This window comes from Dendrobates tinctorius, unplaced genomic scaffold (genome assembly GCF_039654945.1).
Source record: "Dendrobates tinctorius isolate UK_male_01 unplaced genomic scaffold, ASM3965494v1 ptg000035l, whole genome shotgun sequence".
Classification (NCBI taxonomy): domain Eukaryota; kingdom Metazoa; phylum Chordata; class Amphibia; order Anura; family Dendrobatidae; genus Dendrobates; species Dendrobates tinctorius.
Window position 1 is genome coordinate 49,379,270 of NW_027361703.1, and position 23,462 is coordinate 49,402,731.

Sequence of the window (23,462 nt, forward strand, 5' to 3'; positions counted from 1 at the left end):
TTTACAAAAGAGGGGCCAAGAATGTTCATGCAGATGCCCTCTCCAGGATTCGACATACAACTCCCGGACAGAATCGAGACGAAGAATTAGAAGGAGAGGAAATACCGTTTGCTCTTACCACTGCCGTGCTCACCAATGTTGATTCAAAAGTATCTTCCCCAGAGGCCCACAGGGGCATCCTGGAACAATCTCGGGATAAGTGGATACAACAACAACAAGAAGATGAAGAAGTTGGACTTCTCCGGACATGGGTCGCCACTGGTCAATTACCCAGAGGCTCACGTAAAATGGACCCACTTTGGAGTCAAAAAGACTTTGCAATGGTTACAACAGAAAGTTTATCACCCACGCTTGTCGGCTGTTGTGGACAAAGTTTGCCGTATCTGCCGCTTATGTGAATTGGCCAAACCGCCCGCTCAGAGAGCCGCAAAACAGACGATTGTGACTTCAGCACCCCTTGAGCTCCTGACGGTAGATTACCTGAACATTGGTCCCGCATTCCAGGGATACGAACACTGCCTCGTCATGGTGGATCATTTCACCAAGTTCGCTGTGGTCACCCCTACTCGAGACCAGACCGCGGAGTCGGCCGCCTCCGCAATTTGCAGAAACTTTATACAAGTGTACGGCTGTCCTCAACGTATACATTCCGACCAGGGAGCATGTTTTTTGGGGAAAGTTATGGAGGAACTACATCATCTGTATGGGATTGACAAATCCCGGACCACACCGTATCACCCACAAGGAAATGGGGCTTGTGAACGATTTAATCGGACATTGATTCAAATGCTGCGTACTCTGGAGAGTGACAAGAAAGCTCGTTGGCCGGAATATGTTTCTGAACTAGTATGGGTCTATAATAACCGGGTACATCAAGTTACGGGCTATACGCCTTATTCCCTGCTGTTTGGACGAGAAAGTAAAGGAATCACGGAGGTAGAGTTGGACCCCGAAGAGCCTCAGCCCTGGACCGGAGTGTCGTCCTGGGTCCGAAATCATCGCCACAGGCTGCAAACTCTTCACCGAATTGTACATACCAAACTCCAAGACTGGGAACACCCAGGGAAGAATACAACTTCCCCTCCTCATCTCCAAAGCGGGGACCGTGTGCTGGTACTAGATCAACGCCCCCAGAACAAACTCGAGTCACGTTGGGAAGAGAGTCCTTATCGGGTACTACGCCGTATCCACCCAGAAGGACCTGTGTACAAAATACGGCCCGAACAGGATGAAACACTGCCCACCCGTATTGTGCATCGTAATATGTTACGCCCGTGTATTTCCACTGACCCGAAACAACTGGAACCCATCCCGTTGACAACCGAACCGGAGTCCAGATGCTGGGACTTGGACGACGAGGATGTCCCTCCAAACCCCAAAGGCCCTCCACTCATTAATGAGCCAGTTGACCCAATTAACCCGCCTGCATCCTGCAGCCCCCCAATGTCCACCACCCCAGTCGAACTTAGACGCTCCGAGCGGTCAACAGCCGGCAAACCCCCCGAACGGTATGAACAAGACCAGTTCATATGGCAACGAATATCGACACCCTTACAGGCCAATCTCAATAGAATAACGCCCTCGCCCGAGGACTGGTGAGCTTACAGGGTGGGGGAATGTGGGGAGGAGGACCCCCATATAGTGTTTGGGCCGGAACCAGGGAGACCGCCATCAGGGTTATTGAAGGAACCACACCAGGGGGATTACAAAGGGAGACATGCGACTGAAGTTGTCAGGGCAACAGGGGGCGGGACTAGGACACAAGGAGCAGGGGGAGCGCTGAGGTGGCAGTTGAGAGAGAGCGAGAGAAAAGGCAGGAGGCAGGGTGACTTGCAGGAGCACTGAGTGGAGCCTGAGAGTAGAAAGCTGCGCATTGACCGACAAGAGAGACGTGAGAGACTGTTACCAGAGACTGCTCCCCGCCCCCGTTCTGAGAGAATTATCCCCGCTGCCCCCCGCATTGGTGGGAGAGGAACTTTACCTCAGGTTGTGGCCGTGAGTACACTTAACCAGGTCACAGAGGCCTGGACACTTCCCCCCAGCCTTCCCCCATCACGCCGACCTGGCCGTCACCGGCCTGAAGATACGCCACCTCGTCACAGGCGAGATAAAAGGCCCACTACCCCGGCTTTGGGAGAGACTCCTTGATAAAGGACGGCTACAGGTGATCTGGGGAACTGCGTCATCACCGCGCGCCACCATCATCACTTTCTTCAGGGCCTGTTGCGCCCCACCGGCATCGCTTTCTTCAGGGCCTGTTGCGCCCCACCGGCATCGCTTACTTCAGGGCCTGTTGCGCCCCACCGGCATCGCTTTCTTCAGGGCCTGTTGCGCCCCATCTGCATCGCTTTCTTCAGGGCCTGTTGCGCCCCAGCGGCATCGCTTTCTTCAGGGGCTTTTGCGCCCCACCGACATCGCTTTCTTCAGGGCCTGTTGAGCCCCATTCCTTCCTGGAGTAGCAAGGCTTCAGGACAGCCGCCTCAGCGACCTGTACGCGGCCGCGCTCACGAAACCAGAAGTCCCTAGAAGGCTAAGTGGCATTATAATCTTGTTAAGATTGTTGAGTCCCTGCGTGGACTGTTTGTTTTTTGTCCTTAATTTATGTTTGTTCAGCCAAGCCCAGTGGCTACAGTTAGATAAAAGTTATTTCGCAAACCACCATCCGTCTAGTGTCTCGTCACTGCATCCTGTGAACCTGCTCAACCCTACATCTGTGCCAGTGGCAGCTGGATATGCTCAGTTGCGGAACAGAAATACACAGCTAACTGCTTCATCCAGGTACTGCAAATTAACGCCTATTTATTTGAATAGGGGTGCATATGCAGTACCCCTCTGTGTAGTTCCATTTCATAATGCATGATTTTATTACCCTAAGAACAGCTACCTCGTGCCGGGTGCCGCATCCTCACCGATCTGATATCGATGTCCTACCTTAAGGATCGGACATCATTATAAAGTAACAGACAATCCTTTTACAGGTAAATATATGAATTTCTAGGAAAATAACCATCACTGACTACTTCTTTTCTGCACACAATAGTTCTGAAGGCACAGCTAAAGGAGCTTGTTAGTGCAAAATACACAAACTGATTGTGAAATCATGGATGCAGCCTATGAGAGCATGGGATTAACTCTATAAAACAGGGGTGGGTAATTAATTTTCCCAAGGGGCCACATGAAAAACTGGCACTGCTGTGGAGGGCCGAGCCAATCGGCTGAACTTAAAGGGGTGGTCCGAAACAAAAAGTGAATTTCATATTAAATGTATATCTATTTAGTGTAAAAATCTAATGTTGTTTTCTAATATACATCAATGAATATTCTCTAAATTACCCTCTATATTCTGACTTCCTGTCTTTCTTTTTAACGTCCCATGACATTTTGTTTGAGATTCATCAGTGCATGCTGGGATACTCAAATTAGCCGTCATCAGGGGACAGAAGCTGCTGTCACTGCCTCAGCCTCTGCGCCCTCTCTGAAATTAGGTGCCATCAGTGATGTCTGTTTTGGAGGCTCTGCTAGTCCTGTTCACCTGATAATGCGTCGTACATAAATTCTCATGTATACTCAGTATGAGTTTTCTGTGCTATATTCCTTTGAATGCACAGTGACAGTGCGCTCCCTTGCTGGCTCTAAGGAGAAGAGAAAACCCGACAGGGACCAGTCCAGTCTCTGAAACAGATGAAGCTTCTTTTCATGGTGGGGAAAGCAGCTGTGGCACCGACCGCAGCCTCTGCCTCCTAATGACGTCCCGTGTGAGTACCCAAAATGTTCTGGGATCCTCAAACAAAATGTAATTGAAAGTAAAAAAAACACAGACAGGAAGTTAGAGTAGAGAGGGAATGGTAGAAATTTTTTAAACTGAAATATATTAGAAAAGTGATTAGATTATAGAATTAAATTTAGTATGAAAGTTACCTTTGGTTTTGGATCAACATTTAATTCTGCATAATATTAATTTTATGACCTTATAAAAAGCAACTGCTTATGTGATGAAGTTTATATAAGGGTATATAAAAAATCATGATTTTCATCCAAAAAAAGACGATTTTCCATCTGCATTGTCATCTGTATGGCATCCATTTTTAGACATCAGAAGTGAATAAGGGTACGTGCACTCGCTGCGGATTGGGGTGCGGATTTGGCCGCGTGGATTTTGTAAAATCCACAGGTAAATCTGCAGGTCAAAAGACCTGCGGTTTGACCTGCGGATTGGCCTGCGGTTCTGCCCTGCGGTTTTTCATCTCCACAATGGAGGAGATGGCAAACCGCAGCGGAATCCGCAGAAAGAATTGACATGTCAATTCTTTCTGCGGTTTGAAAACCGCAGAAAAACCGCACAGAAAAATCCGCACCGTCTGCACAGCGGTTTTTTATTCCCATAGGGAATAATGGTACTGTACACCGCAGCAAAAACTGCTGCGGACCCGCAGCGGCAAAATCCGAAGAAATACAGTGTCCTGTGTTAGTAATGTAAAGGTATTCATAAAAATCGAATGCAATACGGATGATTCATATGGAATCCAATTTTTTAATTTTTGCACACCCATAGACTTCAACAGGTGGAACATTGGAAAAAAGTTATTCTCCTGTATAGTATGAGTTATTTTTAATGGTTTCAACACTCCAATTAATTATTTTACTAATTATATATCTATATATAATTCCCCCCACATGTGCTCAAGAGCCCCTCCTCCAGCTTGCTGTATTCTGCCATGTGTACTTCATGAGGCCCCCTCCTCCAGCTTCCCGTATTCTGCCATGTGCTGGTAAAACAGTTTTCATTCAGGATTCAGGGGATGTACTTTTTTAGCCAGTGGACAATAGACTTGTTGCATCATTCCCCACACGGTGGGGCTGGACACACCTCTTTTTAGTTGGATATAAAGAACTAGGAGACATGTGTTGCTCTTGGGGTACTCGGTACCGGGCCTGATGAGCTTCAATGGGAGATGTCACGCCAGCTGGGACCCGGCCCATGGCCCTGGGCGCCCATTGTAAAAGGAGTGTTGCAGTGTGCTTATGGTGATGAAAGTTTATAAGTGATTCGTGACGCCACCTGTGGTGTTCAGCAACGGAGCTGTAAGCTGATGCTGCAGACAGATCCTTTGGGACAGATGGTGTGGTGCAGCAATGATGTTATATCCCTCCACAGGCAGGGCTGTAGTCCCAGGGCAGTGTAGGTGAAGGGACACTTAGATGGTGTAGTGTCAGGCGCAAGGGATGTAGCAGTGCTGGGTGGGTTGGCGCAGGAATAAGTGGAGGACACCAGGGCTTGTAGTTCCAAAGCTTTATTCACAGTCTGTTGCAGGTACAGGTGTCCGCATCCGTGCCGTGTCCTCCGGGTCAGGAGCTCAGCCAACTTCCAGGCAAGATGAAGAACTCCCTTCCAACACTCCGCCAACATATGTGCCTTTTCTGAACGTCTCCTCTTATAGCGCCTTTGAATGAAGTACTCCTAGTACTGAGTTACACTGGAGTTCCTCCTGTCAGATGTTCCTATGAAATCTACTTGTACGGCAGACAGCTGTAGCCTGCTTCGGGGACTCCTTGCTACTAAGTCCCGGCTCACTTTTATGTTGCTGTTGTGCCCCCAAGTCTTAGGTGGGAATAAAGTGGTCACTACTTCTATTCCTCCGGTGTCTGCTGCAGGACCATTAGTATCCATACAACCTCGGGGACCGGAACCCGGCCTTGCGCTGTGAACTGGGGAAGGGTTCTCTCTTCCAACCCTCTTCCTTAGTTCTCCTATTCTCCTGATGTTCCGTTCTAATCCTTCTTCCCAATGGAGAATCAAGCTTCCTTTCTCTGTCTCTTTCCTGTGCCAGCAGACCCAGATCACTGTGGCCTGCTGCAGCACTTTCTTCTTCCATGCTTCTCCTGGGGATCGTCTCTGTCTTACTCTCTGTCCTTCTACATCCTCACTCACTGACTGAATCAATTACTGAACTGGACTGAACGATTGACTCAACTCTTCCCACTCTTTTGTGTAAGCTACACTCCACCCACCTCCCAGCACGTTTCGTGTTCCAAGCAGGGAGCGACCAAGGGGTGCTATGCTACACTCTAAGCAGGGATCCTCCGAAGGTGCTTTGCTACACTACGTTGTGGTGTGGGGTGCAGATGTTGGAGCGTGGTCATGTGTCTCTACCTTACCTGGATGGTGGGGTACCACACCTCAGGAGGAGGTGCAGTGTCTCTGTGGTGACTGAACCCTCAGGGGCGCCACATACCCCCCATTAAACACAGCAAGTCCGCGGGCTGCAAGAAAACAGAAGTTGACAAATACAGGAACATACAAAATTTTTGTAATGCAAAACAAACAGTTCTTATCTAATCTTCTCAATATGAGAGGCACGGTCTCTTGAACGTTGCAAACAATTTTAACTAACTATCTTTAAAGTTATGCTACCTAATTTAAAGTGCTATTTCAAGTATTATCACTTCTCCTTACACATTTTCTAATTTCTTTTGTTAACCCTAAGCAACAACCGTGGATGCCTGGTTCGTCACCTGCATCTTCCAAATTTTCATCTTTATTCAAATCTCTTTATTAAAACATTCCTATTTGTCATTGATACTAACTAGAGTCTATATAAAAGCTATTCTCTATTAATACTGTCATAAGGCGCATTATAAAATACTTCACATCAAAACTTCAATAATTCTTTTAAGTGCTGGACACCGCTCCCAGCCGGGATCTCTTGCAGTGTCCTTTTGGTAGGAGCCAGGCTCCACGATGAGGTAGTTCTTATCCATAAAAGAGCTATGTAAAACCAAGAGAGTGCACCTAAAGAGGTGCAAACAATTTACAATGACAGTTTGTGATTCACTCCAAGTTCATGATCACCATAGTTCAAATTTTCATAATAAATGCTGCCAACGCAACTAGGCCAACTGAAGAAAACTGGAACATAATTGTAAACAATGGGGCACAACGGTGCAAATACCCTCCTGGGTAACAAAGTTAGTTATTCATCTTTAATGTTTGTGAGACCCTCCTGGGGTACTGGAAGCTGGTTGCTTGGGCTGCTTCCATGGGAGATGCTCTGGGTGTCCACCTCCTGGTGGGTTGATGAAGTGCCAGTATTCAGCTGACATGGCTGCTGCCTGAGGGACGGCAGGGGTGGTGACTTGTACCAAGGGTAGCCTGAGCCACTGGTGTGGGCACAAACACAGTTTTGGTAACTACTGTGGGAGGTTCTTCTGCCGGGGGAACACATGCTTTCTCCTTCCGATAAGTTGCCAATAAGTCTTCCGGTATACGGCGTATGTTTAGGGCGTACCAGCCGCGTAGCCCCTCATGTTGGGTAAAGGTGACATATTCCCCTGGCTGGAGGTCACGCGCTGGGTGTCCCCTCCGGAGGTGAGACTCAACATCCCTCCAGCTGAAAAATAGGTCAGAGATCCTCTGGGGGTATGCTATGAACCCAAATCCCCGTTCTTGATTAACATTGAGGACCCAACCCCATCCTGCTGAATCCCGGAGACCATAATGTCTCCACAGACCTTCTCCTTATGGTCCAGGTCAGGACCCAGCACTGCCAGCCTCTTCAGTTCTCTCTCCCTCTGCTCCGCTGCCAGCTGACGGAGGGTCTGCTGGCAATAGGACTCCTCTTCCTCCTCCACCTCTTCCTGGGACCGGCCCCTGCTCACCGTGAACCGTGGCACCACTGCTAGGGGTTCAGGTGTCTCCCCCCGTGAACTAGTATCCCGGTCCCAGACCAAGTCCAGCACTACCTGTCCGGCCACTGTAGCCGGCGGGCACCCAGTGGCTTCCCTGGCTTCAGGGGCGACGGGCATACCTGGTGCCTCCTGGTGGTGTTCTGGTTCTGGTGCAGGCCTGAGACAGTGGGCAGCTGCAGGGGTATCCACAGGGGTAGCCAGTCTGGATGCCGGCGGTGGTGGAGCAGATGGCGGCCCCGGGTCCTCGGGGATCTCCGGTGGGACCTGAGCGGCTGCGCTGGGTCCAGGTTGGGGCTCAGCTTCCTCCGCTTCAGGCCACAGGCCCTCAGATAACTCCTCCGGATGGGCCTCACACAGCGGCGGTGACAGCGGGGCGGTGGTGATGGATGCTTCCGGTGGTATTGCAACAGCCATAGGCTCCACAGGGTTTGCCTGGGGGAGATCCGGTGCAGCAATGGCGGGTACCGGTGACTGGGGTACCACGGCTGTAGACCCCTCCAGGGCGGGCTGCCACTTCTTCCTCCAGAGCGCCTCCTGCTTTAGCCGCAGTTCATGAGTCAGCCGGGCAATCTCATCCTCCAACTGTTGACAGTCTAGATGGGAAGCCAGATTGGAGCCTTCAGCCATTGCGCCTGGGAGATTCAACTTAACCTCCCTTCGCTCTTCAGGCCTCCTCTCTCCTTCCATCATGGCGTTCTCTTCTTTCTCTTCCTGTCTGGCCTCTTTTCCCGCCACCGGCTCCTGCCCCTCCTTCTGGGGGCGGCATCTTTTACCTACTCCTCCATACCATGCCAGTATATGAACCCCTCGGGGGGGTGGGCCATGTTGCTGTCGCATAGACGTTCAGACAGGGGAGGCCCAGGACAGTTCGCGGTCTTTTCTTAGGACCACCCATATTATCATGCCCCTGTTCTCCGCGCTGGTGGCCATTTTTAGCATTCATTTTACAGTCTATCACATTGGGTCTTCTGCACATTTCCACAAACTTTTAAGTCCAATAAATCATAGGCACACAGAACCCGGTGGCACCGGGCCTCGTCATCCTGTTTGTGACACCAAAAATGAGTCGCCCTCCCAGGGCTGTGGGGTACTCGGTACCGGGCCCGATGAGCTTCAATGGGAGATGTCACGGCAGCTGGGACCCCGCCCGTGGCCCTGGGTACCCATTGTAAAAGGAGTTGTTGCAGTGTGCTTATGGTGATGAAAGTTTATAAGTGATTCGTGACGCCACCTTTGGTGTTCGGCAATGGAACTGTAATCCGATGCTGCAGACAGATCCTCTGGGACAGATGGTGTGGTGCAGCAATGATGTTATAGCCCTCCACAGGCAGGGCTGTAGTCCCAGGGCAGTGTAGGTGAAGGGACACTTAGATGGTGCAGTGTCAGGCACAAGGGATATAGCAGTGCTGGGTGGGTTGGCGCAGGAATAAGTGGAGGACACCAGGGCTTGTAGTTCCAAAGCTTTACTCACAGTCTGTTGCAGGTACAGGTGCCCGCTTCCATGTCGTGTCCTCCGGGTCAGGAGCTCAGCCAACTTCCAGGCAAGATGAAGTACTCCCTTCCAACACTCCGCCAACATATGTGCCTTTTCTGAACGTCTCCTCTTATAGCGCCTTTGAAAGAAGTACTCCTAGTACTGAGTTACACTGTGGTTCCTCCTGTCAGATGTTCCTATGAACTCTACTTGTACAGCAGACAGCTGTAGCCTGCTTCGGGGACTCCTTGCTACTAAGTCCCGGCTCACTCTTATGCTGCTGTTGTGCCCCCAAGTCTTAGGTGGGAATAAAGTGGTCACTACTTCTATTCCTCCGGTGTCTGCTGCAGGACCATTAGTATCCATACAACCTCGGGGACCAGAACCCGGCCTTGAGCTGTGAACTGGGGAAGGGTTCTCTCTTCCCACCCTGTTCCTTAGTTCTCCTATTCTCCTGATGTTCCGCTCTAATCCTTCTTCCCAATGGAGAATCAAGCTTCCTTTCTCTGTCTCTTTCCTGTGCCAGCAGACCCAGATCACTGTGGCCTGCTGCAGCACTTCCTTCTTCCATCCCTTTCCCGGGGATCTTCTCTGTCTCACTCTCTGTCCTTCTACATCCTCACTCACTGACTGAATCAATTGCTGAACTGGACTGAACGACTGACTCAACTCTTCCCGCTCTTTTGTGTAAACTAAACCCCACCCACCTCCCAGCACGTTTCGTGTTCCAAGCAGGGAGCCACCAAGGGGTGCTATGCTACACTCCAAGCAGGGAGCCGCTGAAGGTGCTTTGCTACACTACTTTGTGGTGTGGGGTGCAGGAGTTGGAGCATGGTCAGGTGTCTCCACCTTACCTGGATGGTGAGGTACCACACCTCAGGAGGAGGTGCAGTACCTCTGTGGCGACTGAACCCTCAGGGGCACAACATACCCCCCCGTTAAACACAGCATGTCCGCGGGCTGCAAGAAAACAGAAGTTGACAAATACAACTTCTCTCTTTGGCTTCCTGGACGATCAGTGGTGACTTCTACCTTTAATAATGTAATGTATGACTAATGTTTGTGTGGTGCCCCTGAGGCTCAGTCACCACAGAGGTACTGCACCTTCTCCTAAGGTGTAGTGCCCCACCATCCAGGTAAGGTGGGAACTCCTTTCCACACTCCAACACTCGCACCCCACACACAACAGGGTAGTTCTGCACAACCACATTGCGGCTCAGTGCTTAGAGAGTAGCAGAGCACGTTTTGTGGTTCCCTGCTTGGAACACTGGATGTGCTGGGAGGTGGGTGGAGTTGAGATATATAAAAGAGTGGGAAAGTGTAGGATGACAGGTCAGTCTGACAGAAGGTCAGTCGGGTAGGAAGTCATTCAGACAGGAGTGAGGATCCCTGGAAGAAGGGATGGAGGAAGGAGTACTGCAGCTGCCTCAGTGATCTGAGCCAGCTGGCACGGGAAAGGAAAAGAAGGAGAAAGACGTAGAACTGAAACCTAAGCTTCCATAAGAGAGAGAAAGACAAGTACGGAACGAAGGAGTAGAAAGAACAGAGAGGTCATGGGTTAGAAGAGGAACCCTGCCTATAGGTTCTCAGCGCAAGGCCGGGGCCCGGTCCCCGAGGTTGTATGGACACTTATGGTTCAGCAGCAGACACCGGTGGAGTAGTTGGCTGTAAATGCACTATTCCCATCTAAGACTTGGGGCACAACAGCAACATGGATAGAGAACCGGGACTCAGGAGAAGGGAGTCCCCGAAGCAGGCTACAGCTGTCTGCTGTACAAGTAGCTGTCTGCTGTTCTTGGGAACATCTGTCAGGAGGAACTCCAGAGTACCATGGTACTGGAGATCTTCACACTTAAAGGCGCTATAGAGGAGATGTTCAGGAAAGGCACATAAGTTGGCGGAGTGTTGGAGGGGAGCTTTCCATCTTGCCTGGAGGTTGACTGAGTCCCTGACCCGGAGGACACGGCACAGAAGCGGGCATTACTGCCTGTGAGTAAAGGTTGGAACTACATTCCCTGGTGTCCTCCATTCCTTCCTGCGTCCGTCTGCCTGACACTGCTACATCCCCTGCGCCGGACACTACACCACCTAAGTGTCCCCACATCTACACTGCCCTGGGACAACAGCCCTGCCTGTGGAGGGCTATACCATAATAGTTGCACCACACCATCTGTCCCGGAGGATCTGTCTGCAGCGTCGGCTTAACACCTCCCTTGCCGAACACCACAGGTGGCGTCACAAACTATTCATTTAGCTACATTCCACCATTCACATCTTCCTATTACTTGGGCGCCCAGGGCCACAGTCCGGGTCACCGCTGCTGTGACATATCCCACTGATACCGGCCCGGTTCCGAGTACCCCCGCAGCCCTGGGAGGATGACCCAACTTGGCGTCACAAACAGGATGACGAGACCCGATGCCATCGGGTTCTGTGTGCCTGAGATTTGTTGGACTTTGAACTTTTGAAAATGTGCAGAAGACCCAATTTAATAGACTGTGACATGAATATTAAAAATGGCCGCTGGCGCGGAGAAGAAGGGCGTGAGGAGATAGGAGGTCCAAGGAAAATACCGCGAAGAGTCTTGGGCCTCCCCTGCCTGAATTACTATGTGACAGCAACATGGCCCACCCCCCGAGGGGTTCATATACTGGCTGGGTATGGAGGCGCTGGAAGAAGACGCCGCCCCCGGAAGGAGGGCCAGAGGAAGCCAGTGGCGGGAAAGGGGCCGAGGCGGGGAGAAGAACGCCAGAACGCCATGATGAAAAGAGAGGAGAAGTCAGAAGAACAGGGGGAGGAGAGGCCACTTGCTCCCAGGCCGCCCCTGCGGAGACTGCGACCACTGATACACCCTCTGCAGCGGCCGCCACCACCTCACACCCGATTCTGTCATTGGGTGAGCCCCATTCGGAGAAGATATGAGGTCGCTAGAGCAGAAAGGAGGCCCAGGGCAGCGTCCCCGCCTGGACCGGGCGCGGTTGTACCGACCTCCACCGATGACCCCAGCCGAGACTTGCCTTGCCCTGGCACGGATCCAACTGCGGTCCATCCCAACAGTCACCCCGGGAGTTGCAGCTGCAGCCATCTACCACCAGGTACCGGAGCCGGAACCGCGGCTGGAAACGCCAGATATGATTACTGCCCCAGGGTTGACCCTAGCTTTGGGAGCGGAACCCATGGATAGGAATGGCCCGGGTGACCTCCACCAACGATCCCCGACTGCGGTACCACTGACTGAAGTCCCAATGGACACTGAGGAATCAGATCCCGAGGAATTAGTGACGGCGCCGGCTGAATCGCCAACAGCAGCAGCGGTGCTGTCGGCAGATGCGCCATCCCCGCAGGCAGTAGACGTTTCCATGGCCCTTTCAATTACGCCGACCAGTCCCTATCTCACCCTGTGGGAGGCAGAATACATGCGCTTAGCATGGAACCAGAATCAAGATGAAGATACCACATCTGGTAGCAGTTCCCAATCAGCTTCCAGAACCCCAGGAGGGGACCAACACTAGTGATTTACAGTAACTCTCGTGACCCAGGAGGGTTTTTTTTGCACCGTTGTGCCTTTTGTTTATTTTTGACCATCATGGTTAATTTTGTTTTCCCAGTGTTGCCCTGTGTTGTTGGCAGCCTTCTGTTAGGCGTCGGATTCCTGGCACTGCACAGCGGGAATCCAGAGCCAGACATCCTGCGGTTTCTCATTCTCCTCCGACCGCTCAGACTCCTGCTCAGCAATCACGGCGAGCCAGGCATTCCCCTCAAACTCGTTCTGTGAGCCTGGATGTTGCTGCCACCTCTGGTGCAGCAATGGTAGCGCAACCTGCTTTGCAGGGAACTGCTCCAGAGGCTAAGTCCTCGTGCCGTGCTACTGGACATGCCCGCAACTTGTCCTCTCAGTGGAGAGCAGGGGTCACATGTGCAGGTCCTATGTCGGATCTGATTGGTCCTTCCCAAAGTACTGGAAGGTCCCGGAAGCGCATGGCCATAAAAAACCCGCATGGCGGCCCGGCCATGCGCTAGTGTAGCATATTATTCTGTGTGTGTATGGTGATGGATGTATGGACTGGTGACTGACTCATTATGATCCCCTCCCTTGGTTATTACGAATGGTGACAGTGAGTTGGATTAGTCAGTCCCAGGTTGTGGCAAGCTGCACGCCACTTGCTCCACGCCTACACTAGCATCCGTCGGCGCCCGGTTCTCAGCGCCGACGCTTGCGGCTCCCTCTGCCGCTGTGCTGTAGTAACAGCAACTGTTGGTGTTCGCGGCTGCGACGCCATACGCAGGCCTCTGTGACGCTAACAGGGCCAGCGCCTTTTCTTTAGCGTTCGGGTGACGTTAACCCGAGCGCAATACCGCACCTACTAGGTGCATCTGCCATTGTCCAGCTGCGGTCTTGTCACCTACCGCACGGTGGACCCCGGGCGGCGAAAGCACCTACTATTATTTATATTTGGTGCGTTCCGCCGTCCATAACATTACACTAGCACCAGGGTCTGGCTGGCAATGGCAGACGTGCAGCAGCTGCAGCGCTACATTCGGCAGCTGGAGAGCAGGTTGGCGGCTGTTGAGAGCACTAACTCAGCTGCGAATGCTGCGCTAGCTGCTACTCAGACAGTCGCTGAGGCTGTCTCACGTGCGCCCACACTTTTGCCCTTGCCGACAATGTCTCGCCTGATAAGTTTTCGGGTGATAGTGACTCCTGTAGGGGATTCGTTAGTCAGTGCTCCATTCAGCTGGAGTTGCTGGCTGCACGGTTTCCTACAGAGCGGGCTAAGGTGGGATTTATTGTCTCCCTGTTGTCTGGCCGGGCATTACAGTGGGCCACGCCATTGTGGGAACGTGATGATCCAGTGGTCCAGGGAGCTGCTCAGTTCCTCGCGGCTCTGAAGCAAGTCTTCTTGGGACCACGGGTCACACACGATACGGCTCTCCAACTGTTATCCTTAACACAAGGGTCACTTTCGGTTAGCCATCATGCTGTCCGGTTTCGGACACTGGCTTCCGAGTTAGAGTGGCCGGACAAAGTGTTGGTCCCGGTGTTTTGTAGAGGCCTGGCTGAGCACGTAAAAGATGCCCTAGCTACTAGGGAAATTCCCACAAGTCTGGAGGAGTTGATCGCCGTTTCCACCCGCATTGATCTCCGCTTCACGGTTGGAATGAGCGCAATCCAGACATAGGGTTAATTTGGCTCCCAACTTTACCGAGCCGCTGATATATCCCGCACAGGAGCTCCCTTCCTCTGAGCCTATGGAGGTGTCTCGCACCGGCACTAAGTCGCGTCCGATGCGGGGCTCTGTGCGCTGTTATCAGTGCCGACAGTTTGGCCACTCGGCTGGCACATGCCCTCAGCGGCCGAAAAGACGACCACGTTCAGTGGCCGTAGGTGGTGGTCAATCCAATGTGGGGCCCTTTTCACCCAAACCGGTGTTCCGGGGTACTTTAGATAGTGGGTCCTCCACCTGGGAGGCAGAGGTCACCCTGGATTCCGGGGCCGAGGGGAACTTTATGTCCTCGACTTTTGCCCAGAGACACGCTATCCCTCTGGTGTTACTCTCCCAACCTCTGACCATTAGGGTGGTAAATGGGGCACCGTTACTGTCTCAGGTGACCCATCAGACAGCCCCACTCGGACTCTCTATTTCACCCTCACATCAGGAGACTCTGTCCCTGCTTATTGTGCCCAATGGCATCGATCAGGTGCTCCTCGGAGTTCCCTGGCTTCGTTGCCACTCCCCCCATATTGACTGGGCTTCGGAGAGGATACTGGGCTGGGGCAAGGACTGTGAGGGAAGGTGCCTGAGGGGCAGCATTCAGGTGGCTTCCACTAAAGTGCCTGCGGATCTCTCCGCGCTCCCCAAACCCTACCACCAGTACGCGGACGTCTTCTCTAAGAAGTCTGCGAAGACGCTCCCGCCGCACCGTTCCTATGATTGCCCGATTGATCTCCTGCCAGGCACAGAGCCTCCCCGAGGCTGTGTTTACCCGTTATCACTCCCTGAGATGGAGGCTATGTCCCAATATATCCGGGAGAACCTGGCTAGGGGTTTCATCAGAAAATCTGTGTCACCGGATGGTGCAGGGTTCTTCTTCGTACAGAAGAAGAATGGAGAGTTACGCCCCTGCATTGACTACCGAGGTCTCAATGCTATCACGGTTAAAAACAAATACCCCCTACCGTTGATCTCGGAGTTATTTGACAGGTTGCGGGGGGCCCGGATCTTTACAAAATTAGATCTGCGGGGTGCATACAACCTGATCCGCATTCGCGAAGGAGACGAATGGAAGACAGCTTTTAATACCAGGGATGGCCATTACGAATACCTGGTTATGCCCTTTGGCCTTTGTAATGCGCCAGCTGTCTTCCAAGATTTTGTCAACGACGTCTTCCGCGACATGCTTGCTACCTCGGTGGTGGTCTATCTGGATGACATACTCATCTTTTCGCCAGATTTGACCACCCACCGGAGAGACGTCTGCAGAGTCTTCGACCGTCTGCGGGCGAACTCGCTATTTGCCAAGCTGGAGAAGTGCCAGTTTGAGCAGGAGTCCTTGCCTTTCCTGGGCTATATCATCTCGGCCCAGGGGCTGGCCATGGATCCTGCCAAACTACAAGCGGTAATGGACTGGCAGGAACTCCATTCCCTCAAAGCGGTGCAGCGCTTTTTGGGGTTCGTGAATTACTACCGCCAGTTCATACCACACTTTTCCACACTGGTGGCTCCTTTGGTTGCTCTCACCAAGAAGGGAGCTAACCCCAATGCTTGGTCAGAACATGTCTCCAAGGCCTTCTCAGCTATAAAATCACATTTTGCTGGCGCTCCCATATTACATCGTCCCGATGTGGATAAGCCGTTTATCCTTGAGGTAGACGCTTCTTCCGTCGGTGCAGGAGCAGTCCTTTATCAAAAGGATGCTCAAGGTCGGAAGCATCCCTGCTTCTTCTATTCCAAGACCTTCTCACCGGCGGAGAAAAATTACTCCATCGGTGACAGGGAGCTGCTAGCCATGAAGTTGGCTTTTTCTGAGTGGAGACATCTCCTGGAGGGAGCCCGGTTTCCCTTTCAGGTATATACAGACCATAAAAACCTGGTCTATCTACAGACGGCCCAACGCCTGAATTCCCGTCAGGCCAGGTGGTCGCTCTTCTTTTCCCGATTCCGCTTCACCCTCCACTACCTCTCTGGAGAGAAGAACGTCCGTGCTGATGCTCTCTCACGTTCAGTGGTCTCAGCGGAAGAAGGAGAAGCTGAGCCTCGGTTAATTCTCCCGCCGGAGAGTTTTACGACCGTGGCTCCAGTTGCTCTCGAGTTGGTACCACCGGGCAAGACCTTGGTGCCTCCTCAGCTACGGCCGGAGGTCCTCGCCTGGGCACATGCCTCCAGGGTGGGTGGCCATTTTGGTAATAAACGGACCGCCGAACTCCTGGCAAGGTCATATTGGTGGCCACATATGGCTCGAGATGTCAAGGAATACGTGCAAGCATGTGTTTCGTGTGCTCGGAACAGACCCTCTAGACAGAGGCCAGTGGGGCTGTTGTTTCCCCTGCCAGTGGCGGATAGACCTTGGGAGATGGTTGGCATGGATTTCATAGTTGGCCTGCCCAAGTCTGGTGGCAGTACGGTCATCTGGGTGGTCACCGACCATTTTTCCAAAATGGTGCATCTGGTGCCACTCGCACTCCTGCCTTCCGCTCGAGGTCTGGCCACCTTGTTCATTAAGCACGTATTCCGTTTACATGGCATGCTGGACAAAATCGTGAGTGACCGCGGTCCCCAGTTTGCGTCTCGGTTTTGGAGGGAGCTCTGCAGTTTACTCAGCATCGAGCTAAATCTATCCTCCGCTTACCATCCCGAGACGAATGGCTTGGTCGAGAGAGCCAATCAGACCTTGGTCACCTATTTATGGCATTTTGTCTCTGCCAGGCAGGATGACTGGGCATCCTTGCTACCTTGGGCTGAATTTGCCCTAAACAATGCGGTGGCTGATTCCACTGGTCAGACGCCCTTTCTCCTAAACTATGGTCAACATCCACGAGTCCCTGTCCCGATGCCAGTGTCCTCCACCGACTCCAGGGTGGCAGACTGGGCAGTGGAGGCCCGGGACATTTGGGATCGCACTCAGGATGCTATCCGGGCATCTAAAGAAAGGATGAGGGCGTCCGCCGACACGCATCGGCGGCCCGTGCCAAGCTTCTCCCCTGGCGACATGGTATGGCTCTCCACCCGAAACATTAAACTGCGGGTCGAGTCTCCCAAGTTCGCACCGCGATACATTGGACCATTCAAGGTCCTCGAGCGACTTAGCTCGGTGGTCTACCGCCTGGCTCTTCCTCCACATTTTGCCATTTCGGACGTGTTCCATGTGTCCCTCCTCAAACCAGTTCACATGGTCCGGTTTTCTGAGTCATCTGCCGGGTCATCAGACTTATCGTCTGATGAGTTTGAGGTTAACGCCATCATGGGGTGCAGGTTTGTCCGTGGCAAAAATTTTTATTTGGTGGACTGGAAGGGTCATGGGCCCGAGGCTCGGACCTGGGAGCCGGTGGAAAACATTCATGCACCGCTCCTGATCGCGGCCTTTGAGTGCAGTGAGGCTCAGAGGGGGGGCAATGTTAGGCGTCGGATTCCTGGCACTGCACAGCGGGAATCCAGAGCCAGACATCCTGCGGTCTCTCATTCTCCTCCGACCGCTCAGACTCCTGCTCAGCAATCACTGCGAGCCAGGCATTCCCCTCAAACTCGTTCTGTGAGCCTGGATGTTGCTGCCACCTCTGGTGCAGCAATGGTAGCGCAACCTGCTTTGCAGGGAACTGCTCCAGAGGCTAAGTCCTCGTGCCATGCTACTGGGCATGCCCGCAACTTGTCCTCTCTGTGGAGAGCAGGGGTCACATGTGCAGGTCCTATGTCGGATCTGATTGGTCCTTCCCAAAGTACTGGAAGGTCCCGGAAGCGCATGGCTATAAAAAGCCCGCATGGCGGCCCAGCCATGCGCTAGTGTAGCATATTATTCTGTGTGTGTATGGTGATGGATGTATGGACTGGTGACTGACTCATTATGATCCCCTCCCTTGGTTATTACGAATGGTGACAGTTAGTTGGATTAGTCAGTCCCAGGTTGTGGCAAGCTGCACGCCACTTGCTCCACGCCTACACTAGCGTCCGTCGGCGCCCGGTTCTCGGCGCCGACGCTTGCGGCTCCCTCTGCCGCTGTGCTGTAGTAACAGCAACTGTTGGTGTTCGCGGCTGCGACGCCATACGCAGGCCTCTGTGACGCTAACAGGGCCAGCGCCTTTTCTTTAGCGTTCGGGTGACGTTAACCCGAGCGCAATACCGCACCTACTAGGTGCATCTGCCATTGTCCAGCTGCGGTCTTGTCACCTACCGCACAGTGGACCCCGGGCGGCGAACGCACCTACTATTATTTATATTTGGTGCGTTCCGCCGTCCATAACACCTTCCAATTTGAACAAGCGATCATGAACTTGGAGTGATCCAAAAACTTTTACCTGTAAATAGTTGCACCTCTTTAGGTGCCCTCTCTTGGTTTTACATATGGACACTTTTCGAAGATGATGTCTACCTAAAAGGACACTGTAAGAGATCCCGGCTGGGAGCGGTGTCCAGCACTTACAAGAATAATTGTTGAAAGTTTTAATGTGGAGTATTTCATAATGTGTCTTATGATAGCTTTTATATAGAATTAGGAATGTTTTGATACAGAGATGAGAGATTTGAATAAAGAATTGAAAATGTATATGATGAACCAGGCATCACGGTTGTCACTTGAGAGAAGGTAGAAAATGTGCACTAGAAAGAGAAGAAGAAATGTGTACTAGAGAAGGAAAGATGAAGAATACTGAAGTGGTAGTGAGTCACAGATAATAGCACTTAGAATTATGAAAAATTGCACTTTTGACTTGAAATTTAGATAGTTAATTAAGAATTGTTTGCAATGTTCAAGAATGAGTGCCTCTCATATTGGGAAGTATAGTATAAGAAATGTTTATGCAGCATTACAAAATATTGTATGTTCCTGTACTGTTAACTTTGTTTATCTTGCAGCCCGTGGATGTGCTGTGCTTAACAGGGGGGTATGTGGCGCCCCTAAGGCTCAGTCACCACAGAGGTACTGCACCTTCTCCTAAGGTGTAGTGCCCCCACCATCCAGGTAAGGTGGGAACTCCTTTCCACACTCCAACACTCGAACCCCACACACAACAGGGTAGTTCTGCACAACCACATTGCGGCTCAGTGCTTAGAGAGTAGCAAAGCACGTTTGGTGGTTCCCTGCTTGGAACACTGGATGTGCTGGGAGGTGGGTGGAGTTGAGATATATAAAAGAGTGGGAAAGTGGCTACTCTGAGTCTAAGAGCACTTGTGCTCGAAACGCGTACAAAGACCTGGAGAATATCCCCATGTGGTGAACTTTGTTGCCGTTACTTGATCACAAGCAGCCATGAATGTATTTTAAATATGATACAATAAAAATCCTGGATTTTAAATTTCTGGAGCTGGACCTTTCTTCCTTTTCTTAAAGTGTAGGATGACAGGTCAGTCTGACAGAAGGTCAGTCGGGTAGGAAGTCACTCAGACAGGAGTGAGGATCCCTGGAAGAAGGGATGGAGGAAGGAGTGCTGCAGCTGCCTCAGTGATCTGAGCCAACTGGCACGGGAAAGGAAAGGAAGGAGAAAGACGTAGAACTGAAACCTAAGCTTCCATAAGAGAGAGAAAGACAAGTATGGAACGAAGGAGTAGAGAGAACAGAGAGGACGTGGGTTAGAAGAGGAACCCTGCGTATAGGTTCTCAGTGCAAGGCCGGGGCCCGGTCCCCGAGGTTGTATGAACACTTATGGTTCTGCAGCAGACACCGGTGGAGTAGTTGGCTGTAAATGCACTACTCCCATCTAAGACTTAGGGCACAACAGCAACACAAATAGAGAGCCAGGACTCAGGAGAAGGGAGTCCCCGAAGCAGGCTACAGCTGTCTGCCGTACAAGTTGAGTTCTTGGGAACATCTGTCAGGAGGAACTCCAGAGTACCATGGTACTGGAGATCTTCACACTTAAAGGTGCTATAGAGGAGACGTTCAGGAAAGGCACATAAGTTGTCGGAGTGAGAGGGGAGATTTCCATTTTGCCTGGAGGTTGACTGAGTCCCTGACCCGGAGGACACGGCACAGAACGCGGCATTACTGCCTGTGAGTAAAGCTTTGGAACTACATGTCCTGGTGTCCTCCATTCCTTCCTGCGTCTATCTGCCTCACACTGCTACATCCCCTGCGCCGGACACTACACCAACTAAGTTTCCCCACATCTACCCTGCCCTGAGACAACAGCCCTGCCTGTGGAGGGCTATACCATCATCGCTGCAACACATCATCTGTCCCTGAGGATCTGTCTGCAGCATCGGCTTAACACCTCCCTTGCCAAACACCAGAGGTGGCGTCACGAACTATTCATTTAACTAAATTCCACCATTCACATCTTCCTATTACTTGGGTGCCCAGGGCCACGGTCCGGGTCACCGCTGCTGTGACACATCCCATTGATACCGGTCCGGTACCGAGTACCCCCGCAGCCCTGGGAGGGTGACCCATTTGGATTGATGCATATGTATTTATAGTTTATATTGTTTATTATTTAATCTTATAATTTATTAAGTAAATCAATTTAGTTTTATTCAATTCTCGTGTGAGCATTTTCTTATTCATTACAATCCATTGGAATCCATTACAATACAAATGATTCATATGGAATCCAATTTTTTAATTTTTGCACACCCATAGACTTCAACAGGCGGAACATTGGAAAAAAGTTATTCTCCCACCTCTATTCCACATGCATAGATCCACATCACATATGGGGCAGGAGCTGACATGCAGGGGTGAGAAATCCTTATTGCAGTCTATGGAGTGGATGTGATAAGCCACAGATCACAGGGGGAGCTGTTATGAATGGGTCACCGAGGAGGAAAAAGCAAAACAAGCTAAGTCACAGAAAACCAGAGAGGTTGGTAACTATGCAGATTGAAGATCCCTGATCCTAACCACACAACTAGCAGCAGCCGTGGAGCGTTCCTACGATGAACCTATACGCTTTGACACCGCTGGAGGACTAAATAAGCCTAAAGCAAGAAAAGGGGAAAACTAATTGCCCCAGAGCAGACCCCAAAGGAAAGACAGCCCCGACACATGTATTGACGGTGAAACAAGATGAAAACACAAACACAGGCAGGAAAATAGACTGAGCAAACGATGGGGCCCAAACTAACTAGAAAGGATAGGAAAGGAAAGACACTGTCTGCAATCTGCCAAAAACCCTACAAAAATTATGTCCAACACTTCTGATAACAAAATTAACCCTGAAGTCACTAGACTTCTCCCACTATATCAGCACTCTGAAATATTCTGAGACAGAGCAAAAAGAGGCCAATCTAATAAGGGACAAAAAGCAAATTGGCAAATACAGATAAATAAGAGTGGAAATTCAGCACAGCCCCAGCTGGGGCTGGCTGACCACAAAAAACTGAATAGACCAACAAAATCAAGTGTGAACATTAGCAGAAAAACTTAGCTTGAGCTGACTGGAACAGAGCTGAGAAAAAAGACCTGACAAGCCAGAAGGAATCACCAGCACCAGAATAGGGCGTCGGCTGTCTTAAATCCAGTCTGAGATTCCTGAGGTCCAATCGTCATCCTCCTTATCAAGTGGCATATCTCCACTGATTAAATCAGCCTCACTACCTCCTGTTACCACCAGAGGGAGCCTGGAAGGAGAACTCACAACTGGTAGACCAGAAAATTAACTCACAACAATACCCCCCCTTGAGGAGGGGTCACCGAACCCTCATCCACGCCACCAGGCCGATAAGGATGGGCCCGGTGAAAAGCACGAACCAATCTATTGGCATGAATATCAGAGGCAGAGACCCAAGAATTATCCTCCTGGCCATAACCCTTCTATTTGACCAAATACTGGAGTCTCCGTCTAACCAAATGAGAATCCAATATTTTCTCTACCTCATATTCCACATTGCCTTCAACCAACACAGGGTCAGGAGGTGCTGCCATAGGAACCACTGGCTCAACAAACCTCTTCAACAGAGATTTGTGAAATACGTTATGGATCTTGAACGTAACTGGAAGAGCCAATCGAAAAGAAACAGGATTAAGAATCTCCAAAATCTTATAAGGTCCAATAAATCTTGGCTTAAATTTTGGAGATGCAACCTTCATAGGAATATTCTTAGACGACAACCAAACCATATCACCCACTTTAAACCGGGGACCAATGGTCCTATGCCGGTTGGAAAATCGCTGGGCCTTTTCCTGAGAGAGTGACAACTTATCCACCACTTGGTCCCATATCTGCTGCATTCTCTCAACCACAGTGTCCACACCTGGGCAGGACGAAGATTCCACTTGCCCTGAAGAGAATCGAGGATGAAACCCAAAATTACAGAAAAAGGGTGACATCAAAGTGGCAGAACTAGCTCTATTGTTCAGTGCGAATACGGCCAAGGGCAAAAATGAGACCCAATCATCCTGATCAGCAGATATACAGTAAAACATCTTAAATAAGACTCCAAGGTCTGGTTTGTTCTCTCAGTCTGTCAATTGGTCTGGGGATGAAACGCAGAGGAGAAGGATAACTGAATTCCCAGATTGGAACAAAAGGCTTTCCAGAATCTGGAAGCAAACTGGACTCCTCTGTCGGACACAATGTTCTCAGGAATCCCATGTAACCGAACCACCAGTTGTAAAAACAAGGGTACCAACTCAGCGGACGATGGCAACTTTGGGAGTGTTACAAGATGGACCATCTTCGAAAATCTATCACAAATCACCCAGACAGCAGTCATTCTCTGAGAGACAGGAAGATCAGAAATAAAATCCATTGAGATATGGGTCCATGGCCTCTTGGGCACTGGCAGGGGCATCAGCAACCCACTAGAACGAGAACAGGGTTTAGACCGAGAACAAGTCCCACAGGACTGTACAAAATTCCTGACATCACGAGATAAGGTGGGCAACCAAAAAGACCGACTCACCAAATCTCTGGTACCAAAAATACCTGGATGACCAGCCAATGCAGAGCAATGAATTTCAGACATTACTCTCTTTCTCCACTGGTCAGGAACATACAATTTTCCCATAGCGCAACGCTCAGGTTTATCCTCCTGAAATTCCTCCAGGGCGCGTCTCAAATAGGGCGAAATGGCAGAAAGAACTACCCCCTCACCTAGGATGGTAGTAGGCTCGGTCACATTAAAAGAATTGGCAAAGAAACTCCTAGAAAGGG